Below are 6,575 nucleotides of genomic sequence, written 5' to 3' on the forward strand. Positions count from 1 at the left end.
AATTTTGGCTTTTCATTTCTTTTTTTTTTTTTATACTTTATTATTTTGTGCATAAATTATTTTCTTTATAAATTTCCCCCCTACTTTTTGTAGATGTGGGGTTTGTAGCAATTATTCTCATTGAAGATGATGTTTTGAAGGAACATGGAACCGTGGTTAGAGTTAGAGGTATCAAATTTTGAGAGTATATAGGGCCCCACTATACGCGAGACACGTCGTTTCTTTCATCGACCGTATATTAAATTCTTTACTATTATTATTACAAAAAGGACCACTTACTTTCATTAATTATATTAGATTAGATTGCTTTTCTTTACTTCTACTATCTTATTCAAACTTCAAAGCAATAAATGGCACCACCTCTCTACAACGTGGATAAATTTATGGGTTATGGTCTCATGGATCTATCTATATTTTGGACAAGTTGTGGAAAAATTAGAAGAATCTATTTTTAATATATACTTATTAAATTAGGAATTACTATTTTAATTTAATTTATATTAAAATTTTCTAATTATTCATTTAACCTATAATATATCATGATCATTAGTGATAATATATATTACAAAAACATTTTTGCAAAAGCTTTATCTGAAAATGGGTCAACTGCAGTTTAATGAAATTATTTAGAATTTAATGAATTGAAAATAATGGTTATTTAGATAAAATTAAAGTGAATGAATAAATGAATGCAAGTAAAAATAATATTGTATTCTGTTACAATAAGGAAGTTTAAGTAGATGACTATTTTTCCACAAGGCTCAGGTTTTGAAGAAGAATCTTATTTAATGTAGTTTGACAAACTACTATCACATACGCTTTTAAATAGAGGCTTTTGCCTCAGAGAAAAACACAAGCAATAAAGTAAATACTTCCTCTCTCCTTTCTTCTTATATAAATGCAATTCTCTCTCTCCTTACTTTTAATACTTCTTTCTATCTTTACATATATATACATATTACAACATATAATATTAATGTATATATATAAATCATTATTGAGCTAATTATATTAATGCTAGAGTCTTCTATTTATATATCTTTATTTTATATTTACGTCTTCCTTATTTATTTAGTTGTTTTACAACACGTTATCAGCACGAAGCTCTAACGAAATTTTAGAAAGACTCTATGTAACAAATTTTTATTATATCGAAGCTCTTTCATCTTGAATATAATGCTTTTGATATATCTGGATACTATATGCTAAAATCCATCTTGATTCAATGGATCTTGAAGATACCATTAAGGTTGAAAATAATACATCCCAGAAGGATAAAGCCAAATCCATGATTTTCCTTCGTCATCATCTTGAAGTATGATTGCAAAATGAATATCTCACATTAAAAGATCCTGTAGATCTGTGGAAAGACTTTGAAGAAAGGTACAATCATGTGATACTTCCTCAAGCCCGATATGTTGGAGAAAACTTTCTCAACCTTCCATGCCTCGAATGTGCTCCTGCAGCAGTAGTATCGAGAAAAAAGATTTAAAAATATTTTGAGCTAATTTCTTGCTTTCTTGTTGTTGAACACAACAATGAGTTGCTCTTAAGAAATCATGAAGCGCGCCCAGCTGGCGCCGCCCCATTTTCTGAAGCAAATGCGGCAAATTATAACCCCAGAAGAGGTAAATGGCAAGATTTTGATAACAAGAAAAATTATGGAAGGAAAAAGAATTATATTCAAAAGAGAGTATCTCAACAGAAGTGGGATAAAGAAAGAAATATCGGGCAGAGTAAATCAACAGAGGATAAGTATTTTCGTTGTAGTGAAAAGGGCCATTGGTCACGTACCTGTCATACCCCAAGGCACCTAGTTGATCTTTATCAAACATCCTTGAAAAAGGATGACAAAGGAAAGGAAACAAATTTTGTTTCAAATTATGAAAATTCCACCACTCATTATGATGTATCTAATTTCTTTGAGGATCCTGAAGAAAGTATTGGCTATTTGATCAATAATGGAATAGTTTGATATATGTATGTGTTTGTTAAATAATTTTACTGTGCATGTACTTCTACTCATTTTATTATTATTATCATTTGTTTTTGAAGAAAAATGGCAAGGACATATTCTGAAGATATTTGCCTTGCGAATAGTGCGAGTTCACACACTATTCTTAAAAGTAATATATATTTTACCCATCTTGTGCCAAAAGATGAATATGTTAATACTATTATTGGCTCGGACAATGTGATAGAAGGCTCCGGAAGAGCTATAATTTTGTTTCCTGGAGGAACAAAATTTATAATAAATAATGCACTATTATCTACCAAGTCCCTGAGAAATTTGTTGAGTTTCAAAGATATTCGCCGAAATGGATATCATATTGAGACAATGAATGAGGGAAATCATGAGTATTTATATATCACAACTCATGATTCAAATAAGAAAGTTATATTAGAAAAGTTTCCCTCACTTTCATCTGGGTTATATTATACCAAGATTAATGCAATTGAATCACATGCCATTGTAAACCAGAAGTTTACTAGCCCAAATGAATTTATAACTTAGCATGATAGATTGGGTAATCCGGGAATAACCATGATGAGGAGAATTATTGAAAACTCTCATGGACATTCACTAAAGAACCAGAAGATTCTTAAAACTAGTGAATTTTGTTGTGCTGCATGTTCTCAAGGGAAGTTAATTTTAAGGCCATCACCAATAAAGATTGGATTTGAGTCCCCTGAATTCCTAGAAAGGATTCAAGGTGATATATGTGGACCTATTCATCCACCATGTGGATCTTTTAGATATTTTATGGTCCTGATAGACGCATCTTCGAGATGGTCACATGTGTGCTTATTATCGTCTCGCAACCTGGCGTTTGCAAGATTACTGGCTCAAAGTATTCGATTAAAAGCACAATTTCCAGAAAATCCAATCAAAACAATTCGTCTTGATAATGCTGGTGAATTTACTTCCCAAGCTTTTGATGCTTATTGTATGGCTAATGGAATAAGTGTTGAACATCCAGTAACTTATGTTCACACACAAAATGGGTTAGCAGAATCACTTATTAAGCGCCTCCAATTAATTGCTAGACCCTTGCTTATAAGAACAAATCTCCCAACCTCGGTTTGGGGCATGCTATTTTACATGCCGCAGCACTTATTCGTTTGAGGCCAACGAGTTACCATCAGTTCTCTCCTATGCAATTAGCTTTTGGCCAGCAGCCAAATATCTCCCATTTAAGAATATTTAGGTGTGCGATATATGTTCCCATTGCACCACCTAATCGCACCAAAATGGGACTCCAAAGAAAATTGGGATATATGTTGGATATGATTCTCCCTCTATAGTAAGGTATCTTGAGATACAAACGGGAGATGTATTTAAATCCCGGTTTGCGGATTGTCATTTTGATGAATCAAAATTTCCAACATTAGGGGGAGAGAATAAGCTTCCTGAAAAGGAACTTAATTGGAATGCAGCATCGTTGATGCATTTAGATCCTTGATCAAGGCAATGTGAACTAGAAGTTCAAAAGATTATACATTTGCAAAGAATAACAAATGAATTGTCTGATGCATTTTCCGATACAAAGAGGATAACCAAATCTTATATACCAGCGGAAAATGCCCCAATTCGAATTGATGTCCCAGTAGGACAAGTAGCCACTGAAGTAAATTCACGCCAGAAGCGTGGTAGGGCGGAAAATGCCCCAATTACAATTGATGTCCCAGTAGGATAAGCAGCCACTGAAGCAAATACACGCCAGAAGCGTGGCAGGCCTGTCGGTTCCAAAGATAAAAATCCTCGAAAGAGAAAAGAGGTAAATACTATTCCTGTTGAAAAAGACACAGTAAAGACACATGCAGTTGTCCAAAATTCTGATATAACGCCAGAAGACGTTTAGGTACCTGAAAATTGTGAAAATGACGAGATCTCGATAAATTATGTCTTTACAGGAGAGAAATGGGACCGAAATAAGACAATTGTCAATGAAATATTTGCTTATAATGTGGCATTAAATATCATGCATGAGAGTAAGAATCTTGAGCCAAGATCAGTTGAAGAATGTCGACAAAGGAATGATTGGCCAAAATGGAAAGAAGCCATGAAAGCTGAATTAGACTCACTTGCAAAACGTGAAGTCTTTGGACCTATAGTCCGTACACCTGCAGATGTAAAACCTGTTGGATACAAATGGGTATTTATGAGAAAACAAAATGAGAAAAATGAAGTTGTGCGCTATAACGCCCGACTTGTGGCACAAGGTTTCTCACAAAGGCCTGGTATAGATTATAAAGAAACGTATTATCCTGTAGTGGATGCGATAACATTGCGTTATTTGGTCAATTTATCCGCATATCATAAACTGCATATGCACTTAATGGATGTGGTAACAGCCTATTTATACGGCTCATTAGATCGGGATATCTATATGAAAGTCTCCGAAGGATTAAAGATATCTAAACCATCCAATGAATATTCGCAAGGGTTATACTCAGTCAAATTGCAAAGATCTTTATATGGTCTAAAGCAATCCAGACGAATGTGGTATAATCGTCTTACTGAGTATCTGGCCAAAAACGGATTCAAGAATGATGATATATGCCCGTGTATTTTCATAAAGAAAACTGCATCTGGATTCATTGTAATTGCTGTGTACGTTGATGATTTAAATATCATTGGGACTCCTGAAGAGATTCCAACCATTATAAAAACTCTAAAAGAAGAATTTGAGATGAAAGATCTTGGAAGGACTAAATTTTGTCTCGGCCTGCAGATCGAGCATATAAAAGACGGAATCTTCATTCATCAAACAACATACACAGAAAAGATCTTGAAGAGATTTTATATGGATAAGTCACATCCATTAAGTACCCCAATGATCATAAGATCTTTGGATGTGGAAAATGATCAATTCCGTCCTAAAGAAGAGAATGAAGATATCCTTGGTCCTGAAGTACCATATCTTAGTGCCATTGGAGCGCTAATGTATCTTGCTAATAATACGCGACCTGACATATCATTCGCGGTGAATTTACTAGCAAGATATAGTTCCTCTCCAACCAGAAGACATTGGAGTGGAATCAAACAAATTTTTCGATATCTTCATGGAACGGTTGATATGGGATTGTTTTATCCCTATGGATCCAAGTCACCACTAGTTGGCTATACGGATGCTGGATACTTGTCTGATCCACACAAAGGGAGATCTCAAACAGGATATCTGTTCACATATGGTGGTACAGCTATATCATGGAGGTCCACAAAACAGACGATAGCAGCAACCTCCTCTAATCATGCTGACATACTAGCGATTCATGAAGCTAGTCGCGAGTATTTTTGGCTAAGGAGCCTGATTCAATATATTCTGTCGTCATGTGGATTGATTGATCATAAGATAGCTCCAACTGTCCTGTTTGAAGATAATACAGCATGCATTGCTCAACTTAAGGGTGGATACATCAAAGGTGATAGAACAAAGCATATTTCTCCCAAATTCTTCTTCACTCATGATCTTCAAAATCAAGGGACAATTGATGTCCAACAGATTCGCTCAAGTGACAATCTGGCAGATTTATTCACAAAGTCACTCCCAAAATCCTCCTTTGAAAGATTGGTACATGAGATTGGAATGCGCCGATTTCGAGACATTAAATGATGTCGGCAAGAGGGGAAGACTGTACTCTTTTTTCCTTGGTCAGGTTTTTTTCCCATTGGGTTTTTCTTGATAAGGTTTTTAATGAGGCAGTCCCCATCACTAAAGGATATTGTACTCTTTTTCCTTCACTAAAGTTTTTTTCCCACTGGGTTTTCTTTAGTAAGGTTTTAACGAGGCATAATCCTAAATGGTCATCCAAGGGGGAGTGTTACGATAAGGAAGCTTAGGTGGATGACCATTTTCCCACAAGGCTCAGGTTTTGAAGAAGAATCTTATTTAATGTAGTTTGACAAACTACTATCACATACGCTTATAAATAGAGACTTTTGCCTCAGAGAAAAACACAAGCAATAAAGCAAATACTTCCTCTCTCCTTTCTTCTTATATAAATACAATTCTCTCTCTCCTTACTTTTAATACTTCTTTCTATCTTTACATATATATACATATTACAACATATAATATTAATGTATATATATAAATCATTATTGAGCTAATTATATTAATGCTAAATGCTAAAATTTATATATCTTTATTTTATATTTACATCTTCCTTATTAATAAAAAATAATAATATTTACTGAATATATAGGATTGTTATTTAAAAAATTTTAGTTTACTTTTTGGTGTTAATAGGTATGAAAAAGAATGAGAATGGAAGTGATCAGTGAACCTAACACACACCTATATGACCTAATGTGAGATTGAGATGAGATAAAAGGGGGTAAGTGATTAATCCAAGCAACAGTGCAATTTTTAGTCGAAAACAAAGTGTAACCCACTCCCTTACCCTTCACACCCTTCACGAAAGTGACTTTATATATATATATATCAACAATTCAACACCATGTTCAAGTTCATGTCCTTGTACGGAGAAGAACAAAAGAATGCTTTTAAATTAAAGTACAACTAGTTGCTCTTATCTCATTAAGCTTTGTTGATTTTTCACTAATTTCA

The sequence above is a fragment of the Arachis ipaensis genome, chromosome B08 (genome assembly GCF_000816755.2).
Source record: "Arachis ipaensis cultivar K30076 chromosome B08, Araip1.1, whole genome shotgun sequence".
Classification (NCBI taxonomy): domain Eukaryota; kingdom Viridiplantae; phylum Streptophyta; class Magnoliopsida; order Fabales; family Fabaceae; genus Arachis; species Arachis ipaensis.